At 43.5% G+C, this 21,830-nt stretch overlaps 1 long non-coding RNA gene across 1 annotated transcript; it reads left to right on the top strand.

Annotated features, from left to right (window-relative positions):
• The first annotated feature begins 14,445 nt into the window (after positions 1 to 14,445).
• LOC129162920 (uncharacterized) lies at positions 14,446 to 20,685 on the top strand. The gene is made up of 4 exons (XR_008562915.2): positions 14,446 to 14,687; positions 14,940 to 15,013; positions 18,802 to 18,967; positions 20,551 to 20,685. It is a non-coding gene; the product is annotated as an uncharacterized lncRNA (long non-coding RNA).
• Positions 20,686 to 21,830: the final 1,145 nt, after the last annotated feature.

The following is a 21,830-nucleotide window of genomic DNA, read 5'->3' as shown; positions in this document are numbered from 1 at the left end:
TTTATTCTGTTGTGCTTGTTAAATTTTAAAGTGAACAGAGTGAATTCCCTATAGGCTGTAGGAGCGCACCCTCTTTAGGATGCGTTCTGGTTTTTGTTTTTCTAGAGTTGGGGTTATGTTTATGTTGGGCTGATCCAGAATATTTCCATAATATTTTAATCATAGTGCTTTAGTAATTATAATAAAAAATAAAGAATAAAACAATGTTCATGCTTTCATTCAGTTTTACTATCTACTTTGTGCAAAACAGAGAACTGTACAGATAAAATAATTTTGCTGTGAAAACAGTCATTTTTTTTAATGTACATCTTTAAAACATAATGTTTTTTAATACAATGCATTCAAAAAGAGAGCAAATATAAACTCCAACATTTTGAGAATATGCATAGTATTACAGTGGTGAACTATAAAACCCACCAGAAGGGCTGAGAAACCTTAAAATCTAAACACAACTATGTTCCCTAAAACGCTGGACCGAATTTACAGACAAGGACTGAATATTTTGTAACACAAAACTTGTGACGGATGTTACCTTTAGTATTTTTCTTATTTCCTTTCACAAAAGGTAGCTAAATTTAAAATTTGTTCAAGTTTTATTAGTCCGTGAACCAGGAAGTGATTTTGTAAACAAGAAGCAGGGCTGTCACGTGACACGAAGCAGCAATAGGAATGCAACTTTGCGGTACCTAGTTAACAACAACATTTTATCGGCAAATTCCCAATATTTAAGATTGAAAAAATATTTTCGTACAAGTACTTATGTACAGAATGTTTTTGGTTAATCCTAAAGCTACTGAGGTTCAGAATCGGTACCCAGCCACAGACACACACCCAGCTAGTAATATATATCACACACACCTAGTGCCACAAAACAACTTAATAATGTACAAAATAATCTAATAACTTTGTATAGTAGTGTACATCCTACTTACCGGTGTTAGTCCGTTTCTCCCAATCAATATGTATGTCCTAAAAGCTCTGCACCGCTCCCTCGGCCATGAAGGAAACGCGGGTGCTGACCGGCTGTGCGCTCTGGCGTCAGGAAGGGAAGGTGGTCACATGACTCACGCCAGCTATATAACTTTATTAAACAGAAATGTTATTAATTATTATTTTTGTTATTGTTGAGGGGGCACAAACAGAAAATTCTTTAAAAAAATTTACATATAAAAAAATAATTCAACCTCAAAAAGGGCACTTTGGGCACATGAGACAAAAGGGGCAGGGTCTCAAGCACCCTTCGCACCCCCCTCTGCACGTGCCTGCCTTCCACCATTCAAGTGGATTCATTTCACTATCCACATTGGGTGTGGACAAGTAGGCCTGCAGTTCCTTTTCAATCAGCTCTCTCAGTGTGGGTTCTTCAGTGGATGTTGAGGGAACTGCTGCAGTTTTGAAAAAGCAGGCCAAAGACTTCCTTGCTTTCTTTGCTGGCTGTGCTTCAGGGCTTTGGCTTTGTGATGTAGAGGAGGTAGAGGGCACTGGGTGCTCTGATTCAGGAGTCAGCAGAGACTCCAGCTCAGCCACAGCTCTGCTCAGCCTCTGCTCTTTCTCTGTGGTGTTTATGTACTGGGTTTTAAATCTGGGATCGACAAGAGATGCCATGTCTAACAGAGCATCAGTGACAGGATCCTGGTACTTTTCTGTGAGGTAGTTGTCTATGGATGTTTTTATCTGTGCTGTCAGCTCTGTGTCATCGTCCTCTGGTTTCAGAAGATTGTTATGTAGTAGATGCAGGACAGGCTTCACATAGGAGACAATGACGTAATCCTCCCCAGAAAGTGCATCAGTGAAGTCTCGGAGTGGTCCTAGGGCTTTCTTAATTGAGTCCGTGACATCAAGGTCTTGCCAGGTGGGAGCCACATGTTTTGTTTTCTTGTCGGACTTGAGGACATGAGAGATGGCCTTTTCCTGCTGAAGTATTCTCTCTATCATTGCTAATCTGGAACCCCATTGAGTTGGTGATTCTGTTTTCAGCTTCTGCTGGGGCAGATTCATGTTTGCTTGAGCATCCGTGAGAGCTCGTTTCTTTTTCCAACTAAGGGAAAACGTGCTGACCACTTTCTTGCAAAGTGAGGTTGCTCTTTCAATCCGGGGATCTCTGGAACCATTTTCTGAAACAAATAATTTAAAAAAATAAACGTGTTCAGGCAACTATTTGAAAACAGTTTATAACACAAATGTTGAGTTTATTTTTACACATTTACACTTTAAAATTGTAAAAAACAATATTGTAAATAACGATGATAATTTAAAACTGATTATTTACTAATAACCCCACCTATTGCAAGATGTAATCTGTGGCCAAAGCATGGCAGTCGTGTCCAGCCATTCAGGTCCAGGGCCTTCACCATGTTAGATCCACTGTCTGTTGTCATGCAGGTCATGTTTTCCTCTATAAGGCCCCACGTTTCAAGAGCCTCTCTCAGACCCGCTGCGATGTGCTCTCCTGTGTTGTCTTCTGGAAAGTAGGTTGTTTGCAGTGTTGCACTATGTAGCTCCCAGTTGCTCATGTAGTGGATAGTTAAGCTCAAATACGGCTCTGATGTGCGGCTGGACCAGAGATCGCTTGTGGTAGCAAAAAACTGCGCATTCTGAATATTTTCTGCAACTCTCTCTTTGCATTCAGCGTACATGCGTGGAATGGCGGTGTTTGAAAAATACTTGCGGCTGGGCAAGTCGTAGCGTGGATCCATTGTTTTTATCATTTTCTTAAATCCCACTCCTTCTACTGTTCGCACGGGACACAAATCTTTAACCAAGTGGTACGTCACTGCATCTGTCACACTGTTCCATCGTCTGCTGTCTCTGTCGTAAGGAGTGAGTTTTGTGAGTGTTTCTGTTAGCGTTTGCTGCCTGGAAGAAGCACTAGCCGCTGCAGCTGCAGGCTTTTTAGCTTTAGCTGCCAGCTGGCTCTCATTGTATTGTTTGGGATGCCTTCTTTTCAAGCGATTAAACAAGTTTGTGGTGTTGCCATCACTTGCCTTGACACACTCCTTGCAAACTCTGCAAATGACGTTTCATTGCTCTTTGTCGTCTGGTGAAAACCAAACCAGTTCCATATAATGGACGAGGCGTTTCTCTTCGGAACGAAAACCTCGTTGTCGCTCTCAGCCGCGGCCAATGCCATGTTTGTTCACACACAGGTGAAAACAAGTGGGGCACTAATATATTACCATGACTCACTCTGATTGGTAAAGGGTCAAACAAAGGCGTATCATTCACCTGGGGTAAGTTCACTTTTCATTCAGAGGCAGAAATTCAACAGCAGAGCTGTGAATCGTGATAAAAAGGTCTCTCAAAAATGACAGACCGTCAGATGTGTAGATCGTAAAACGGTCTAAAATCGTCATATCGCCCAGCACTAGCCGTTAGGGCCTGCACGACTTTATTTTTTTTAAAGTCGACAGTCAAGTAATGAAAGTCGAGTCGACTTCGACTAGTCGTTGATGACGTCATACGCCGGAAGCGGCGGGGGGGTCGGTCGGTAGGTTCGCTGGAATTTTTTGACAATTAAAATTGCGCCCACATTTTCTAAGTTAAACACATCTCTTTTAACAACGGTAGTTTCTGCATCCTACTTCAGCCCTCTCCCCCTGCGCAGCAGCCGCAAACTCACTGATGCGCCTGCAGCCTCTCGGAGTTCCTGCTGCTCTAAACATTAAAATAATTATTTCATTTTCTGTTCCTCACTTCTGATTACCTTCAATGGTGTCTGTTTGTTGCAACCAGCAGGTACGAAAACTAACTTGTTTATATTTGACTATTTTTCTGTCCTGCCTGTTTATTATCTTCCTGCATCTCCTCTCAATCCTAAAGAGAAACTGCTACCTGGGTTCATATATATTCACCTTATGAGTTACCTTTGAACTGCAGTTCTAAAAGATCTACCGACCGCAAAAACAGCGGAGTGACGCTGCTCGTCGGCCGACTACAACGGGACCGTTTTTGCTGCGGAGTTCGTGCCGGAGAGGAGCGGAGATAGTGGAATCTTGGGGGCGCGTCACCGGAGGACAACAGGTGATGCGCCTCGCTCCGCAGCAGCGAAATGCATCAGGCACAAATAACAGACAGAAAACATGAAAGGAAATGAGCCGACATGAACGATCGCGTGTTTAATTTGTTTTTGAGGTGGTGACACCTGATTTGGCGGTGCTCAGGACGCAATGTCTGGAGCGCACGTCAGTGATCAGAGCTTTGCATGCACAAACTGGTTAAGATTAGGATGGGGGTGAGGGGAAGGTTAAATTGCAAGAGCGAAAAGGTCACAGTTTGGTTAAATGTCCGTTTTACCGCCGGTGTCAGTACCGCACAGCGCGTCGCCTCCGCCTCGATCCAGACGCGCAGGGGCTCGTCACCTGCTGTCTTTTCCGAGGACTGCATCTTGTCAGTCATTATCACGTGACAGCGACTAGTTGATGACAGGCAATAAAAGTCACTACAGAGCCGTGAAGTCGACTAGTCGACTAGTCGACTATTTCGTACAACCCCTACTAGCCGTACTAGACATCATTGGCTGCTGGAGAGTAACTGCTTCACCGCCATATTGAGTAGGTTTCTAACGCTCCAAAACCCAATTTGAGTCCAGTCATTGGAGCAACTATGCCTGTTTTTGTGCAGCTCACAGTTCCAACAACCAGCAGTTATATCTGCCTGTAAGCTTTGTTTGTTAATAAAGTTATATAATAAAAAAAAAACGTTACGTCACATTCTCCTTGCTTTCTACAGGAAGTTTAAAAAATTTGTTCAATAAAGATTGAAACACAAACTCGAAGCTAAATGAGGAGCTCTATGAACATACTGAATGCCACTTTAAAAAATACTGAATGTGAAATATGGCATTTCTCTACTGCTGACTGATGAAAGGGAGTCCGATGTGCTTGTTGTAATTTTGCAGGAGGTTGAATGATCTGACAAGGTAGTTAGCCCGTTAAAAAATTGCGCTACAACACTCCCAGGACTTTTTTTGTGGCCTTTACGGCTATTCATTGGTGGGCTCCTCACGGAACACAAAAATGTAGCTTGTTTGTTATGATTTAGGTATGTACTGCCCCCTAGTGGCAGAAAACTACAGACTGTCGCTTAAAGAAATAGCATAAAATGGCCAGGGATGCACTTCAATATATTTTCTCTTCTACGGTTTTAAAATTTTGAAATAATTATCCATCGATCGATAAGATTTTTTAAAATTAATATGCTTTTATTCATCAACCAGCCCTAAAACCTACTAAAGGTTAAAGATTTTAAATTGTGAACTGTACTTAATTACGGTGATGCAAGTAAATGACAATTACACCCCTGCAAAATAGTAAAAGTTCTAAATCAAACCCATTTTGAATTTTTGTTATTCTTGTCCCTGCTATTTGTAAGTTTTTTTTTAAATCTAATTTTGACATATAGTAATCCTGCACAACCCTGTATACACAAAAAGTGATAATTTGGTTTCTATTAAAATTTAAGAAATTTTGCTTATTTGTTGTCAAATTGCAGCTCAATATAGAAACATTATCATTGTTCTCTTGTTGTAATGTCAGGATTTCCAAGAGCCAGACATCGACTGGGATGTTGCAGCAGAGTACAGCCCAGATGTGGAAGGTGCTGTTGTGGTCCCTGAGTTCGACAGTCCCCTCACTGAAGAGCAGCATGCTGAACTGCAGTTGCTACTGGCACAAAATTGGGAGCGTTCAAACACTAAGGAACTTTATCTATTGTGCAGAGAATATGTTAATGCTGCTTTGTCAGATTGTACTTGAAATAAAAAATCAAGAGATCAGTTCCAGTGCTTTTTATAATGTTACAAAAGAAATACATAACATGTATTTGAAATGGCAATAGGCCTAACTTTATTGATTCATGTAACAATGCCGCTTTCTAGCCCCAAAACATTACATTATTTAACAAAACAATTTGTCTTTTTGGATTCAAAGTTAAATTTGAACCATTATATCATTATACCTGAACCCAGAACAGTGGCCATCTTGTTTTCATTTAATGTCTGCTAAAATCAAATCCATCACAGACTGCCTGAGTAAGCTGACTTTCAAAGTCAGTGTATGTAGTAACGTGCCGTGTAGGTAAGGTGATTGCAACAGCACATGCATTAACAGTAGGAAAGCATAAAGTGTGGTCCATACCGGGTGGTACTGTTGTGATCAAAATTTACAGTTATCTTGTAAAATTCTCTTTCTGTGTCTGTTAGTGGCACATGTGCCTGGCCTGAAACCTACTGAAAAAATCCTTGCACTGACAACTGCTTTGCTCCACAGCCATCTGATGGGCTCTCATCTTGATCATCTGTTCCTGAAGAGTGAAGAAAAAAATGTAACACCTTCCACTGCCTTTACAGAAGCCCAATCAGAATCAGAATTAGAATCAGATGAATTTTATTGCTAGCGCTCCTTCCAGAGCATAGGAACTTGACTCCACAGTACAACCTGACCAAGGTTACACACACACAAATATAGACAAGACAGATACAGGCAGACCATGGGAGCAGCCATAACGGCGCTCCTTTGTAGATGAGTAAGGGAATACATGAGGGAAGTTCAGGGAGGGAGAAAAAAGGCATTAACAGGGTTACACCAGCAGGGTGTAGCACTCCAATGCAAAAAAAACACCCGACATGTAAGCAACAAATGTCACAGTTCACAACATGAGACCCGGTAGGTGGGGGGGAGGGGCTGGGATCCTGGTTCCATCAGCGGGGGCGGCCTGTGTGGCGCTCAACCAGCTGGCTCCGCAGGTGGGAGGGAGGTCATGGGGAAGCACAGAGAGCAGTGAGTCCTTTAGCTTGATGACCTCAGGAGACCACAATCTGAAGGCGGGGGGGGGGGGGATAGAGATTCACAGCATTTGTCTGCATCCCTTCCAGCGTGGGGGTTTTGCATGCAACTACAAGGCTGCTTATGGCATCAGAATTGATAACAGAACTCTGTTTGGGTCAGACAGAGATAATTGTTCCTCTCTGCCTTAAGTCTGTATTGATCATTCAAGTCCTCCAGTGAAGCCAATTCAGTGATTAAACATCTCCACACCGTCCGGTGACCCTTTCCGAGATGTTATCAATCCTGCGCGCTAACATCGGTAACGCAGCTAAGACATTGTCCAGCTTGCAATTCACCTCGAGCAACGTCCCAGTCTGTGAGGTATCCACACGGACAGTGCCGTCCATGGTTGCGGGTCGCCCTCCAATCGCTCCCGTCATTCCAATTTTACGGAAAGCCAGATATCCTCCCACTCCAATCAGAAGAAATCCAACGATCATCAGGCCAAATATCCACATATCTTCGACGTCCTCAATGGACAGCTGAGAGAGACAGATGAGATTCCACTTTTTCCAGGAATCAAACATATATCCCGCTGCATGTGTCCCCTGAGGACAAGCGTGAGCCCCCTCCTCCGTCCTCATTGTAGAAAAAATCTTATCAATCGCGTTGAATGACCAATTAATTAAGTCCATGTTGAAAAATAAAAAAGTGATTGCAAAGGAAATGCAGAGAAGCGCTCTGTAGGCAGACGGGACAAAAAGAGCCTTGGGAAAACACAGATAAGGGAGGAAAAGGCAGAAGCATATGCTCCCTGTGAGCGCCGGAAGAGAAAAGGCGCTGAACATAACAATTTTAAAAAGAGCTAAGCATTATGAGCAGTAAAAGTGGAATAATCCTGCATGGTTCTGTGGCTACCTCCTTCTTCCAGGTTTTGCAAGAGGTCCTGCAAAAAGTTGATCATGTCCACATCCTTTGTGTCTTACTGATCCATTGTCACTGTACTGAGGAGCCAGTGCCTCCACGACGAATTCTGCATCCACCTACAAAAGATGTTTTAAAAAATACTGTGAATTAAAAAGATAAAACTGTTAGGGCTGCAGTTATCAAGTAGGTAATGGACTATTCTTATGATTACTTAAGAACTCAAATAAATACAGGACATTTTTCAGTTATACAAATTTTACTTCGGCTTATCCTGCAGAGCTAAATTAATATAAGAAAATGAAGATGTATACCACTAAAAAATATGTAAAACTTCATTGTCATGATATTAGAATAAAAAATATATCTGATAGCTTACACATCCTTTTAAAGAAAACTCAAAATTTCTGTCTGTAAAAAAATTATAGCTGTAAAAAATAAACTGGGGCAAACAATGTTAAACAAACAGATTCTTGTACTTGTGAATCCATTAGATTCTTAGTATTTGTATAAGAATCGATTTGAACTGTTGATAGAACAAAAACAGCTTCAGCTTCTCTGCATTTCCTATACGTTTTTGTAATGGACATTTTTTTGCAGAGGCCTAAAGAATTTGTACTTACCTGTTTAAGGTTCCCAGGAAGAAAGAGGGGCTGAAGTGCCTGGTGGTGTTGTGGCAACAGCTCATCCAGACCATAGATGGCCAGTCCTTCTCTAAGCTGACTTAGCATCTGTATGAGTCTCATCACTGAATGCAAACTGCTGGCCCTAGTAAAAAGAATAATGAACTTGTAATAACTCATTTTTAAAAATTGCATGACTTGTTTAATGCTATATTAACATAGCCTACTCATTGATGGCCTTTTTGCGATCGCGGTGAATTGGACCGGTGTAGCCACATGCTACAATGGCATCAGAAAGGTCTGTCAGTGCGTCTTCTTCGGCACGTTCCACCTTCAATCAGAAACACTTGTTAGTACAATTTACAGAAAATAAATTATTCTGTTTAATTTACCTCCTGAATCAGGTTCTGGATTTCCATATCAGTCACCTCTGGCACATCTTCATTTGTTATTTGTCCATGATGCAAGAAATGGTAGGACCAAGTAGAAAAGAAATTCGGTGCTGGTCCTCCTTGAACCAAGCTGGTGGCAATGATCTCCCCACAGATCCTGAACACAAAACAAGCCAAGTTACACTGTATTGCTCTTAAACTGCAGAGCAGCATCATACTGTACATACCTGTATCTGTTTTCCTGGTAGTAAGAGATACTATATTGGGGATTTTTGCCTTTGCATGAAACTCCTTATAAGTTCAACTCAAGGCCTCGCATAATTTCTATTGGAAAAAAAAATGACAGTTTGCCATTTTCAACTATATTCAAAGTTGATATGTTGACATTAGCAAGGAATACATACCGGTTAGGAATTCGGTGTAGTGCTCCTTCATCAATGCCTTGTTCTCCAATAAAGGAAACACTTAGCTGGTTTTTGGGGGAAGCCTGCTTCTGTCTGGCCCACTGTTTCAGACCTCTCTGGTAAAGGTCGTCCCTTGTCACATTAATGTTAAAGGTTTTAGTGTTGTCAACTCTTTCTTGTAGGAACTTCAGGATGTCTGATAAGCTATTGACAACTACATTGTGTTTATTATTATTTATTTTAAAACCTACACATTAACACAAATGTTTGTAAAAATTCAAACCAGCTTAAGTGCTTGGAAGAGCCTTCCACATCCAGTATGATGCTGTTCAGATGTGGAAACCAAAAAGAAAAAAGATTAAACTCTCATAACATATTGTGTACAGCGTGCATGGGTAAAAACATGTACCTGTCTTCTTCCTCTTCATCACAAAAGCTGGCATGCAATTGTATAGACTCCTGAGTAAATTCTTTATCACACAATGGACAGGAAACCTATTAGACATTTTTTTAAATCAGTGACCAATAATCAGTGTTAAGTAAACAATAATGATTAACATGAAATGTAATTAAAATATTCTGTATATTGCTTACGTGAGTGTTTTAAGTTTGATTTAAAGGGATATTCCACCCTAAGTGAAAATTTGTCTACTGTCTGTCACGATGTGCTGCGGAGTGAAGCAAAGCTAAGGCGAGGATCCAGACCGGGGAGGAAGCAGGCAGACAGGTAGGATTCACTTGACAGGTTTATTAGGATGCACGCTGGACAATGAAACAATGACACCACCAGGAACACAGAACAGAAGGGGTTTAAATACACGAGGAGCGGGAGCTATGGTGATTGGGAAACAAGAGGCAGGTGGGAGCAATTAACGGAGACACAGACTACAACCTAGAAGAAGACAGGACAGAGTGTGACAGTACCCCCCCCCCCCCCCCCCCCTCAAAGGGCGGATCCCAGACGCCCACAGGAACCAGGAGCAGGGCGGGAGAGGGGGACCTGGAGGGGGGCCCAGAGGATGATGGAGAGGCGGCAGGGATCAACAGAGTCTGGGGGCCCGCGCCTGTGGCAGATGAGGCGACGGGCCCTTGGAGGCCGGCGCCTGCGGCAGAAAAGGAGGCGACGGGCCCTTAGAGGCCAGCGGAGGAGGCGACGGGCCCTTGGAGGCCGACGGAGGAGGCGACGGGCCCTTGGAGGCCGGCGGAGGAGGCGACGGGCCCTTGGAGGCCGATGCCTGCGGCAGAAGAGGAGGCGACGGGCCCTTGGAGGCCGGTGCCTGCGGCAGATGAGGAGGCAACGGGCTCTTGGAGGCCGGCGCCTGCGGCAGAAGAGGAGGCGACGGGCCCTTGGAGGCCGGCGCCTGCGGCAGAAGAGGAGGTGACGAGCCCCTGGAGGCCGGCGCCTGCGGCAGATGAGGAGGCGACGGGCCCTTGGAGGCCGGCGCCTGCGGCAGAAGAGGAGGCGATGAGCCCCTGGAGGCCGACGCCTGCGGCAGAAGAGGAGGCGACGAGCCCCTGGAGGCCGGCGCCTGCGGCAGAGGAGGAGGCGACGGACCCTTGGGGGCCTGTGTCTACGATAGAGGAGCCCTGCAGGCTGGGCCGGTGACAAAGTCTCTGCAGGCTGGGCCGGTGACAAAGTCTCTGCAGGCTGGGCCGGAGTGACCTCCAGAACCACCATCGGAACCGGAGATGGTGGAGACGTTGGACTGGAAGGAGCGTCGACCTCTGGAGTGCAGAGAGCATCCTCCGATGAGGCGACTTCAGAGGAGGCGACGTCATCAGACGAGCCAACTTCAGAGGAGCCGACTTGGGAGGCGACTTCATCAGACGAGCCGACCTCAGAGGCGACGCCATCAGACGAGCCGACTTCAGAGGAGACGACTTCGGACACGTCGACTTCAGAGGAGACGACTTCGGACACGTCGACTTCGGACACATCGACTTCAGACACGTCGACTTCAGAGGAGACTACTTCGGACACGTCGACTTCAGAACAGGAACGGGCGTCGACTTCAGAACAGGAACGGGCGTCGACTTCAGAACAGGAACGGGCGTCGATCACCATCGACTTCTGGTCCGGGGGCGTCGGCTTCGGGTCCGGTGGCGTCGACTTCTGGTCCTTCGATTTTCGGACCGTCGCCCTCTGGACCGGAACCGGAACCGCCTGCTTCTGGCCCGGAGGAGTCGGCTTCTGGTCCCTCGACTTCTGGACTGCCGAGTTTTGGACCGGATCCGGTACCGTCTGCTTCCAGGTCGGTACCCTCTGCCTCTGGGCCCGCTCCGTCGGCTTACGGGCCGGTACCGTCTGCTTCTGGACCCGATCCGTCAGCTTCTGGGCCGATGGCAGAGCCGCTGCTAGGAGAGCTTGGAGCGATGAGGAGAGGCGGGCGGTCAGCTCATCCAGCTCTAGCTCCCTGAGGCTGAGCGTCCAACGGAGCTGGGCCAGCTCAGCCCGCTGACAGGCCAGCTCCGCTAGGTGAGCCCCACGCTCGCTCCTCTGGCCCTGAGACGAGGAGGATAGAGCATCCAGGTGAGACTCCTGGCCCGTGATGAGCTCGTGGAACCGGCCGAGCTCCGCCCGGTGCTCAATCAGCCGGGCTGCGATTGCTGCTCCTACCTCTGCAGACGACGGAGGCACCGGTTCGCAGGAGACGGGACTGGTGGTCTGGCCGTGGGCGTGTCCGAACAGCCGCGACGGGTAGGGGCAGAAGCGGGCTCACAGCTCCGTCTGGAGACCCCGGATGGTGGTGGAGTCTGGCGTCTTTCCCCACGCCGTGGACCGACTCCGGGGGAGCAGATAGCTAGCCTCGTGCCCTCATAGCTGGAGCGATCCTGGAGCGTCTCCCGGTCCAAACTCCCATCCGGTTCCGGGAGGACGGCGAGGATAGCCGAGGGTGCAGGTCGGTGCCGTCGTCTGCGGCGAGGCGGATCTGGAGCAGAAGGAGATGGAGAACCTGGCCGGTGGTCGGACGTAAGCCACTGGAGAAGGCAACTCCACGGGAGAATCTCCCCGCTGGATCCGCTACTGGGAGGTGGTGTCATTCTGTCAGGACGTGCTGCGGAGTGAAGCGGAGCTAAGGCGAGGATCCAGACCGGGGAGGAAGCAGGCAAACAGGTAGGATTCACTTGACAGGTTTATTAGGACGCACGCTGGACAATGAAACAATGACACCACCAGGAACACAGAACAGAAGGGGTTTAAATACACGAGGAGCGGGAGCTATGGTGATTGGGAAACAAGAGGCAGGTGGGAACAATTAACGGAGACACAGACTACAACCTAGAAGACAGGACAGGGTGTGACACTGTCTAAATTGGCTCCTGCAAATGTGTTACTTCTTACTTTTCATTTGCAGTCAACATGATTATTGAGCTCAACACGAATAACTGGTATAATTATTTAGTAATTTTACACATTTTTCCACACAAAATGCTACTACCTCCCATTAACTTACGTGGTTTATTCTAATTTAAAGCAGACAGACTGCTGGCAGATAAGAATTACTACGCTGGTTAAAACAATCCTTTTTCATTCACTTATCCAACTCTGGGGAATACGGCACTAGAAAAAATTTCTGGATCTTTCCCTGACAGATATCTAGCCCCTCATAACTCGATCCCAGCTCCTGGATGGAACACCGGACATTTTATTCCATGTAGGACCCTAATCCACCTAGCTATGTGCCCCTGTTGTAATATTACAGTCGTAAAAAGTAGCATATCAAAACAATTTTATGGAATAAACTGCAGCTAGTAGCCTTGAAAAATAACTTACTTGAGCGTCTTGTTGGTTCTGGTCCATTTTGCTGGTGCAGGTGAAACTTCCGCTCCAGATCAGGGCGGGTATTAGCCAGGCTGTTAGTGCGCAGATGCGGCAGCCACAAAGGAAAATCCACAGAGCGTCAAAACGAGCGCACCCCAAAGAGGTTTGTTCCCGCCCAGTTCCACAAGTCGTTCTATTGGCTGAGCGGTTGCTAGGAGATTGTACTTCCAAGTTTTGAGCGAGAGTAGATGAAATCCGTGAGAGCAGGGGACAGACTTGTGGGAGGAGTTTTGATCTGTGCAGAGAAAAAGCTGTCACATGAGAAGACAATACCAGTGTAAGAAGGTTAAATCTGAGAAACAAAGATTTGAAGGAGAACAGAGTGAATTTGTAAGAGAGCAGACATTTTGAGCGCAAGCATTACAAGTTTTGAGAGCAATAATATAAAATCTTATTCTGAAATTAAAAAGTTGGTCTCTTGATATGAAATTCTGCTCTCAAATTGAAAGTTCAAGTGCTCAATTTCTGGCACTTTAATTCTTCCCCGCCTCCAGAGTGCCAAAACTCCCAACAGCTGAGTGAGCAGAATCAGAAACCGAGGGCGCAGAAAGGCTGCCACACGCGCATGTTTTCCTCTGCTGTTTGCTCGTTGGCCAACGCGCGCATGCAGGTTAGTCACTTGTGCATATCCTTGTGCGCTCACAGACGCAGTTTGCTCCCTCTCAGTGTACAAATGACCTCCTCGCCATGTATATCTTCACTCGTAGAGGTTCTAACTTCCATGCGCGAGTCCCGTTCGCACGCGCGATGTGGACAATACGCGTGCATGAGATATGGCAGAATTCTGACGCCTTCCTTATGTACGAAACTTTTTAGTGATTGGCTTAATGAACTGAACTGTATTGGAATGTTTACTATGTGGTGTCTTGAGACGACTCTTGTCATGATTTGGCGCTATATAAATAAACTTTAACTGAACTTAATTGAGTTGAATAGTATCCAATCTTGACAAATACATTTTTTGTTTGATTTTTTAATCAAATAAAATAAATCAACCATTTTTTAATTGTAACTTCACACACATATACATACACTGGTATTTATATGCTTGTGTGGACCTCCAATGACTTCCATTCAGAAAGACTTCTATAATGAAGATTGTAGTGCCCACACTTGACTGTAGAAGGCTACTCATTTTAAAACCACAAGTATTTCCAGTTAGCAGCAGTATTAGTGCTGAAAAAAGATTACACACAATCCTGCAGCAGTGTAGGGGGATTGAATGGTTAACCTGCAGAACAGAACGTGTTTGGCTCTCACTCATGAGGTCAGTATGCAGCACACTCTTTAGACCCCTTCGGTGTGGATCTGAAACAGATAGAGCTCTCTGGTCAGAAGCTTGCTGAGAGCAATAAATTGAAGGCAAACGGAACTAACTCAAAGGGAAAACTCTTCATCCCAGCTCTATAACTCATCCTGCTTCTCTCCCTCCCCTATTATATTTTATGTCTGAGCTTTTTTTGCTCTGATTGCAATAGCAGGCTACAGGGAGGCCTTGGAAGAACAAAGCTGAGAGCAGATCCGAAGAGGAGGAGTGTGTACAGCCAAACATGAAGCTAAATTCTGACAAAAAGCACCAGTGTCATCTTGTAAATGACTCCTCAACACACATTTAAAGAGGTGGATTTGGATTTAATTTGGGCTTGTTTTCTTTACCCAACCAGAACGTCTTATAAATGTATATTGTTTTGGAACGTTATTGTGAGTAAAATTTGTCTTTAAACATTTTTGGAAAGCAGTAAACACATTTTCCCAGGGTGAGTGCTTCCATTGTCACTTTAAGTATCTCTAATGTTAGAGTGTGATGTTTCCTGCATGTTATACTGGGAAAAGTGGGTTTAACTGGGTAGCATTGTCCTGATTTTCAGGAACTTTATAAGCAGCATGCGTGCAGTACTGCATGAGCATATTGACAATAGAAGAGCTGATTTTTGGATAAAAACAGTTTGATTTAAGCTAACTCTGACATCAACAGAACTTTTTAACCTTTTGTTCTCTTTCCCCAACAGCCTGAACAGAACAAACAGTGACTTGCAGAAAGTACAGAGGGAACTGTGATGTCTTCCACATTTTTGTGCACAAGGTCTTCTCCATAGCAACGTGACACCACAGCATTTTCTTTTTTGTGTAGATTCAGTCTGAATACTAACCTTGATGTCTGCATTTCAATGCACACACTTTCGGGAAAATTTGTAAATTTGTAGAAAAGTAGAATAATCTAAACCTTTACAATAAAAACTGGGGAAAAAAATTACCTTTTGCAAGCTCAGTTTAGAAAACCATGTGCCCAGATTTGGACACACGGCTTTAAGTTCAATCAAGATGGTCAGATATGCATACAGTCACTGGCCACTTTATTGGGTACACCTCTCCAACCACTTGTTATGCAGGATCATTAATCAATCAACCACATGGTGGCAATTTCATGCATTTAGGCATGTTGTCTGGTCAAGACAATTTGCTGCAGTTCAAACCGAGAATGGGGAAGAAAGGTTGTTGGTGCCAGACAGGCTGGTCTGAGTTTTTCAGAAACTGCTGATCTTCTGGGATTGTCATGCACAATCATCTCTAGGGATTACAGAGAATGGTCCGAAAAAAGGGAAAACATCCAGTGAGCGGCAGTTCTGTGGACGAATAAGCCTTGTTGATGCCAGAAGACCACTCTGGGTGCCACTTCTGTCAGCTAAGAACAGGAAACTGATGCTACAATTCGCACCGGCTCACCAAAATTGGACAATAGAAGATTGGAAAACGTTGTCTAGTCTAATGAATCTTGATTTCTGCTGCAGCATTTGAATGGTAGAGTCAGAATTTGGTGCCAACATTATTAAAGCATGGCTCCATCCTGCCCAAGCCCCCAAAATTCTGGTCTGAATATGAAGCAAAACAGGAAGTGACAAAAATTGCTGTTCCACCCTCATCCGCTGGGGGGCTGGTGTCAGAAGCGAGCAAATCCTCATTGACTCCCATGTTAAAAATACCAATTTCACAGCAGAAATAAACATGTTTACAGCCTGGTACCAAAACATGTTTTAGGTTGAACAGATCAAGTTTGCACTCATGATAACTCTGAGGGGGGAGATTTTTTTTTTGTCACTGTTCTGTTTAAAGCTTCTTTCCGGAGTATTTCTCATATCCGATGGCACCATTTAGTGGCTGACAAGCATATCACACAAAAAGGCTGTTGCTGTTTTTTGAAGATGGTGACTTCACGTTTCAGTTTATAAATGGTCTTCTGTAGTCGACAAACAGCTAAAACACGTTGTTTTACAAGTATTATACTCATATTTATATTTTAGAGACTTACTTGTCCGCGAAAAGTTTATCAACTCTGCATCAGCTGAAGTATTCCTTAAATTTGAAGCACGTACGCAGAAGTCTAACCAGTGGCGGTGCCAGGGGGCGCTATAGCTACCCCTGGATTAGTCATTAGTCACCCCCATAGCACCCCCAAGTAAATATTATATATATTTTTTTTACAATTTAATTTTAATTTAACATGTGGATGTGATCATATTTAACATACAAAACAAAAATAATCAGTAAATTACCATATAGATAGTAAAAACTTTAACCAAAACAGGAAATTGATGTTAACTTTTGACGTCATTTTCCACCTGCGAATGAGTGAAAGGTAGAGCTAGTGATAAATGGATCGCTTTTTGTTGCCCAAATTTCCACAGGTTCAGTCAGAAACGAATGAATCTTTGGAAGTGATCTCAGACCCACAAAAACCTATGGATCTGGATGAAGAGAGTACACCCTCAACCGCCGCAGCAGTCGAGGGTTTTGCCACTGGAAATGCTAACACTTACATTAGCTATACTTGCTACACTATAGATGGTTTTCTGTGTGGTTGTATGTGTTGATGATTTCATGGAAAAGTCAGCGATTGTTCATATGTTTATGATGTTTATTAATGATTGTTTCAGGTGTTGTTGAGGTTTTGTGCATACATGTGTATCTGATAGTGTTGAAGGTGTTTTAGAGAACAATAGGTACGCATGACCACTTCTTTCATAGCACCCTCAATAAAAAGACTAGCTCCTTCATAGCACCTGCAGAAAAAAAAATTCTGGAGCCGCCACTGAGTCTAACGCTATTGGTTAGTTCTGGTCGGCACTCAGTTTCCTATTGCACAGAGCTCTGCAGGGCAGGTGGCGTGCTTAGCAAAAAAAAAAAAAGACGTACTGCTTACATTATATCACAGTACATGATGAGATAATCACTTTTACGGATTTCTGAAAAATCATACACAATTTCTGAACAGAGAAAACTCCGGAAAGCTGCTTTAAGTGTATTAAATGCCTAAAATTCTGTATAATTAATGAGCATCAGACCCACGTGACCGCAGAGCTAGCTCCGAGGAAAGGCCTCAGCCTGAGCCTCGGTCTCGCCTTAAAACTGTTCCGTGATTTTCAGTCTCTCAGCTTAAACCATTAGTTGTGCCATTTGTGCATGCTTTTTTGGATATTATTTGTGCATTTGTTGGACAAAATGACTTGCTGTGGTATTAATTGCACTCCGGTGTTGTGCACAGTTAGCTACAGTTGTAGCTAGGTAGCTAACTTAGCTCCCACCTCCGCATTAACTGTGAGTTAGCTTGTAGCTACATCGCTTCAGTCCGACGAGTGTCGTCATTTGATCCAAGCCTTACAGCCCCACCCTCAGCTCCACCTCTTTTCCCTTTTATGGAATTGTCTGGGCGTAACGAGACGTGTGTCAATCAAATGGTGGTGGTGGCCACCTCCCATTTCAGATTAAAAACTTATAATACGAGCCCATGGACAGGAATTGTCCAGTATATATGTTGATGATCCTGCCTTGTATCAATGGTTCTGGTTGGTGGTGGTGGTGTAATGGTGTGGGGGACATTTTCTTGACACACTTTAGGCCCCCAAGTACTAATTGATCAATGCCTCAGCCTACCTGAGTATTGTTGCTGACCATGTCCATCCCTTTGCGACCACAGTGTACCCATCTTCTGATGGATACTTCCAGCAGGATAATGCACCATGTCATAAAGCTCCAATCATCAAGTACCTTGTTGAATCTATGTCACGCATGATTAAAGGAGTGCTGAAGGCAGTTCTAAAGGCAAAACAAGGTCTGATCCAGTACTAGCAAAGTGTACCCAATAATGAGGCCAGTGAGTGTATGTCGACTATTCCAGTATCAATATGTGATAAAACCAAAAGGTTTTTAAATCCAAACTATATTTTTCAAACTGTAGTGAGCTAATCAGCACACTGCAGGACCAAACTGTCACTAGATATCTGTGGGATTATTGCTTCACAGCAGTGGTTCCCAACTTTGGAATGATCTTCCTTTATACTTACGGAGTATTGGCCGTCTGGACATTTTTTTTAAAACAGCTAAATACTTTTATTTAAAGCTGCTTTCACATAAATCTTTTGTTTTCTTATTTTTAACTCAAATTAATCATCTTTCATCTGTTTATGAAATGTTATAATTGTATGACTTAATTTTTTCTGATGTTAATCTATTTCTGTTTTTAAATCATTATGATTTTTTACTTTGTTTTATTTTGCTTTGATCCGTGTGAAGCACTTTGTGATTCTATATCTGTGATAAGTGCTGTATAAATAAAATTTATTTACTATTTACTTACTTCCCAACCTTTTGTCCATGACCCCCTCAAGGGGGTCCCCTCAAGAATGCAGGGATCTTTTGTCTGTGCTGGGATGGTTGAGGTTACCAAGATTAAAAACTAACACACACAGCCAATAGTATAGTCAAAATTCTGTGTGGCATGTTTTTAATGCCTTTAAGGTCTACATATATTGTCTTGACTGCACTGTTCACGGGAATGCTTTTGTGTTGTTTGGGTTCTGTTTTTTACTTTTTTAGGGACTTTTTGGAAACGCACTAAGAAATACCTCCAGCTACTAGTATGGGTCCATTCCTTACGCCAGAGATCAGCTGTTGGTCCTGTGGGCGTCGGCTCTCCTCTGCACAGAAAGGCCGATTCTGTCTCCAGAACCATGGCGGAAAAGAAGAGGCTGCAGAGCGAGACGTAAGCTCAGTGATTATGACTCACAGAGACTCATCTGTACAAAGCTATAATCTAAATATATTACTATGTATTTTAATTTTTCAAACAAAAAATATCTTTGAGTAAAGTATCGGTATCAAATCAGCATTGCAGCTACTGGCCTTAATCTTACTTGGTATTGAATCAGAAAGGAAATCAATGGTATCGTACATCACTAGTGAGCATGTAGGTAGGAGTTGATGTTGAGGCCCTGGCTTGTCTTGGACATGGGAAAGGGGGTCCTTGGGAAAAAAGTTTGGGAACCACTGCTTTACAGCTCCTAAAACTTCCTAGACATGCCTCATCCCTCTACACTAGCTGCAAATTGTCTTTGATTTGTTTCACGTAAAGAAGATGCATTCTGATAAAAATGATCATGTACAATGTTGACTAGGATTCTAACAACACATTGGTTTCAACATATTGCTACTGGAAGTGTGGATCTATCAGATTTTAATCTATAAAAATATTGACAAGCCAAAACCGCACTATAGTAAACAGATAGCATCATACTAAACGTCTTCAGTCAACCTTTGTTTGCATTGGTGGCAGACTTTTGAATGTCACTATCAACATGTCATGAGAAGGTGGGGGAGACCAAAATACTGACACTAGCCAAGAGAGTTTGACAAACTTTGATAATACTTTGATGATACATTAAAGGCTTATATGGCAGCAAAAGCAAAGTAAAAGGCTGGAAGTGAAGTGAAAACACGATGCTAGAAGACAGCAGACAACAGCAGAACCTGGCAGTGAAAAGAGACTTGTGAGTGAAAACAGCTGGTATGGTTAACAGATGAGGAACAGGTGAAAGCAGCAGGCTGAGGGAAACAATGAACACAAGGAGAAATCTAACAACAATAATAAAAAAACTCATTAAATGCAAGAAACTACAAAAAAGAGCAATAAGAACACAAAAACAGAATAAAGTTACAAAACATTCAATGTAAATAATAAAACAAAGCTGAGAACATCACAAAGATATTAGCAGAAATTTACTAATTCAAGACAAAAAACGCAACATGCTTCTCTTCTGTCTGATCATATAGTTTTTACCCCATCATTTAACAGGTAATTAAGTTCACAGATCAGAACTACGGTGTGCACAGTAACTGTTCCTGTTAGAATATACACTCAACAAAAATATAAACGCAACACCTTTGTTTCTGCTCCAATTTTTCATGAGAAGGACTTGAAGATCTAAAATGCAGTCCAGATACATAATATTACCATTTCTCTCAAACATTGTTCACAAATCAGTCTATGTGTGATAGTGAGCACTTCTGCTTTGCTGAGATAATCCATCCCACCTCACAGGTGTGCCACATCAAGATGCTGATCCGACATCATGAGTAGTGCACAGGTGTACCTTATAATGCCCACAATAAAAGGCCACCCTGGAATGTGCAGTTTTGTCTCACAGCAAAATGCCACCGATGCCACAAGCATTGAGGGAGAGTGCAATTGGCATGCTGACAGCAGGAATGTCAACCAGATCTGTTGCTCATGCATTGATTGTTCATTTCTCCTGTAACGTGAGGAAATATGGGTTTTCTGTCACAAAGGTGGTGTTGGACTCAGCTGTGTCAAAGCTGGGTCGCTGAGAACTTTCACCCACAGATTAAGACCTGAACGCCAGCGAGTCTGGGAGGAAACCATAACAGCTACCACCTGCAGCTTCGTGCCAGAAGATGTTGTTCCCACAGAAGATGTTGTTCCCATAAAAGTAGTCATAACATAACAGGTCTTAAAACTTTGTTTCTTGATTTTAATGTTAAAGTAACCATTATCATTTTGCTCATTATAAATGTTTTAATCAAATGAATGACTATTATGCTTTGGGGTAATTATAAGAGATTTCATGAATCCATAATTAGATAATGTTGAGAGTGTTTGTTGCTGACCTTCACACACACTCAAGCACACACACCCACACACAGATTCTCACAGTTAAACTCCAAAACACATTTGCTGATGCACACGTTTGCTTTGAGAAGAGAAAGGCTTTTGGTAAGTTTCAGTCTTATGATTTCAGTTCGTGTTGGACAACGAAAGAGAGTGGACCTGAAAACCAAAGGGGGGGCAGAGCCGATTGGCTCGTTCTTCCCCCCTTTCACGCTGTTTCTGCCAAGCCAGGCAGAATAGCTGAATTGCGACTTCTAACGCAGACTCATTACCGAGTCTTTTGATTTCTGAGTGAATTAACTTAAGAAAGCGCATCGACAAAACGCTTTACCATCAACGTGTACCGAGGGCAACTCTGGACCGGTTCACGGCGCATCTTTGTCTTCTTTGCCAGCCAAGGTGCCCTGGATGAAACACCATCCTAAGGTGACGTCCCGGGTCCAACAGAGGGTCCGATTTTCGGTGAGGCAAAACACGACAGATAGCGTTTTGATGCATCTTTTCCAACTAAACCTAAGTTTATTCAAACCATCACTTTTCACTCAGACACCTGTTTCTTCCTGAAGCAAAATCACATACACACACGCATCCATCTGACCTCATGTTCAATTCTCACGACACTTGGCACCCACACGCATCCATAATCACATCATATCACTCTCAATCTTCATTCACCGACAGAAGGTCTATTTGAGCAAGAACAGCATATCAACTGTTAAAGATTGTCCCACAAAGTTGCCAATGTTGATTGTTATTTCCTGTTTGTCAATTTCAAAATCATTAGTTTAATTTGAAGAATTAAAACTTTTAATTGTCAAACTGGTTTCCTCATTGAACTGAAACACAGACACACAGATATTATCGTCAGTTTATCGATGAAAACAACCTTTGAGTCTTCTTAACAATATAACTGAGTAAAGACAGTTTCTCCTTACAATAT

The sequence above is a fragment of the Nothobranchius furzeri genome, chromosome 1 (genome assembly GCF_043380555.1).
Source record: "Nothobranchius furzeri strain GRZ-AD chromosome 1, NfurGRZ-RIMD1, whole genome shotgun sequence".
In the NCBI taxonomy this organism is placed as follows: Eukaryota; Metazoa; Chordata; class Actinopteri; order Cyprinodontiformes; family Nothobranchiidae; genus Nothobranchius; species Nothobranchius furzeri.
This window is presented reverse-complemented; position numbering and strand designations above follow the sequence as displayed.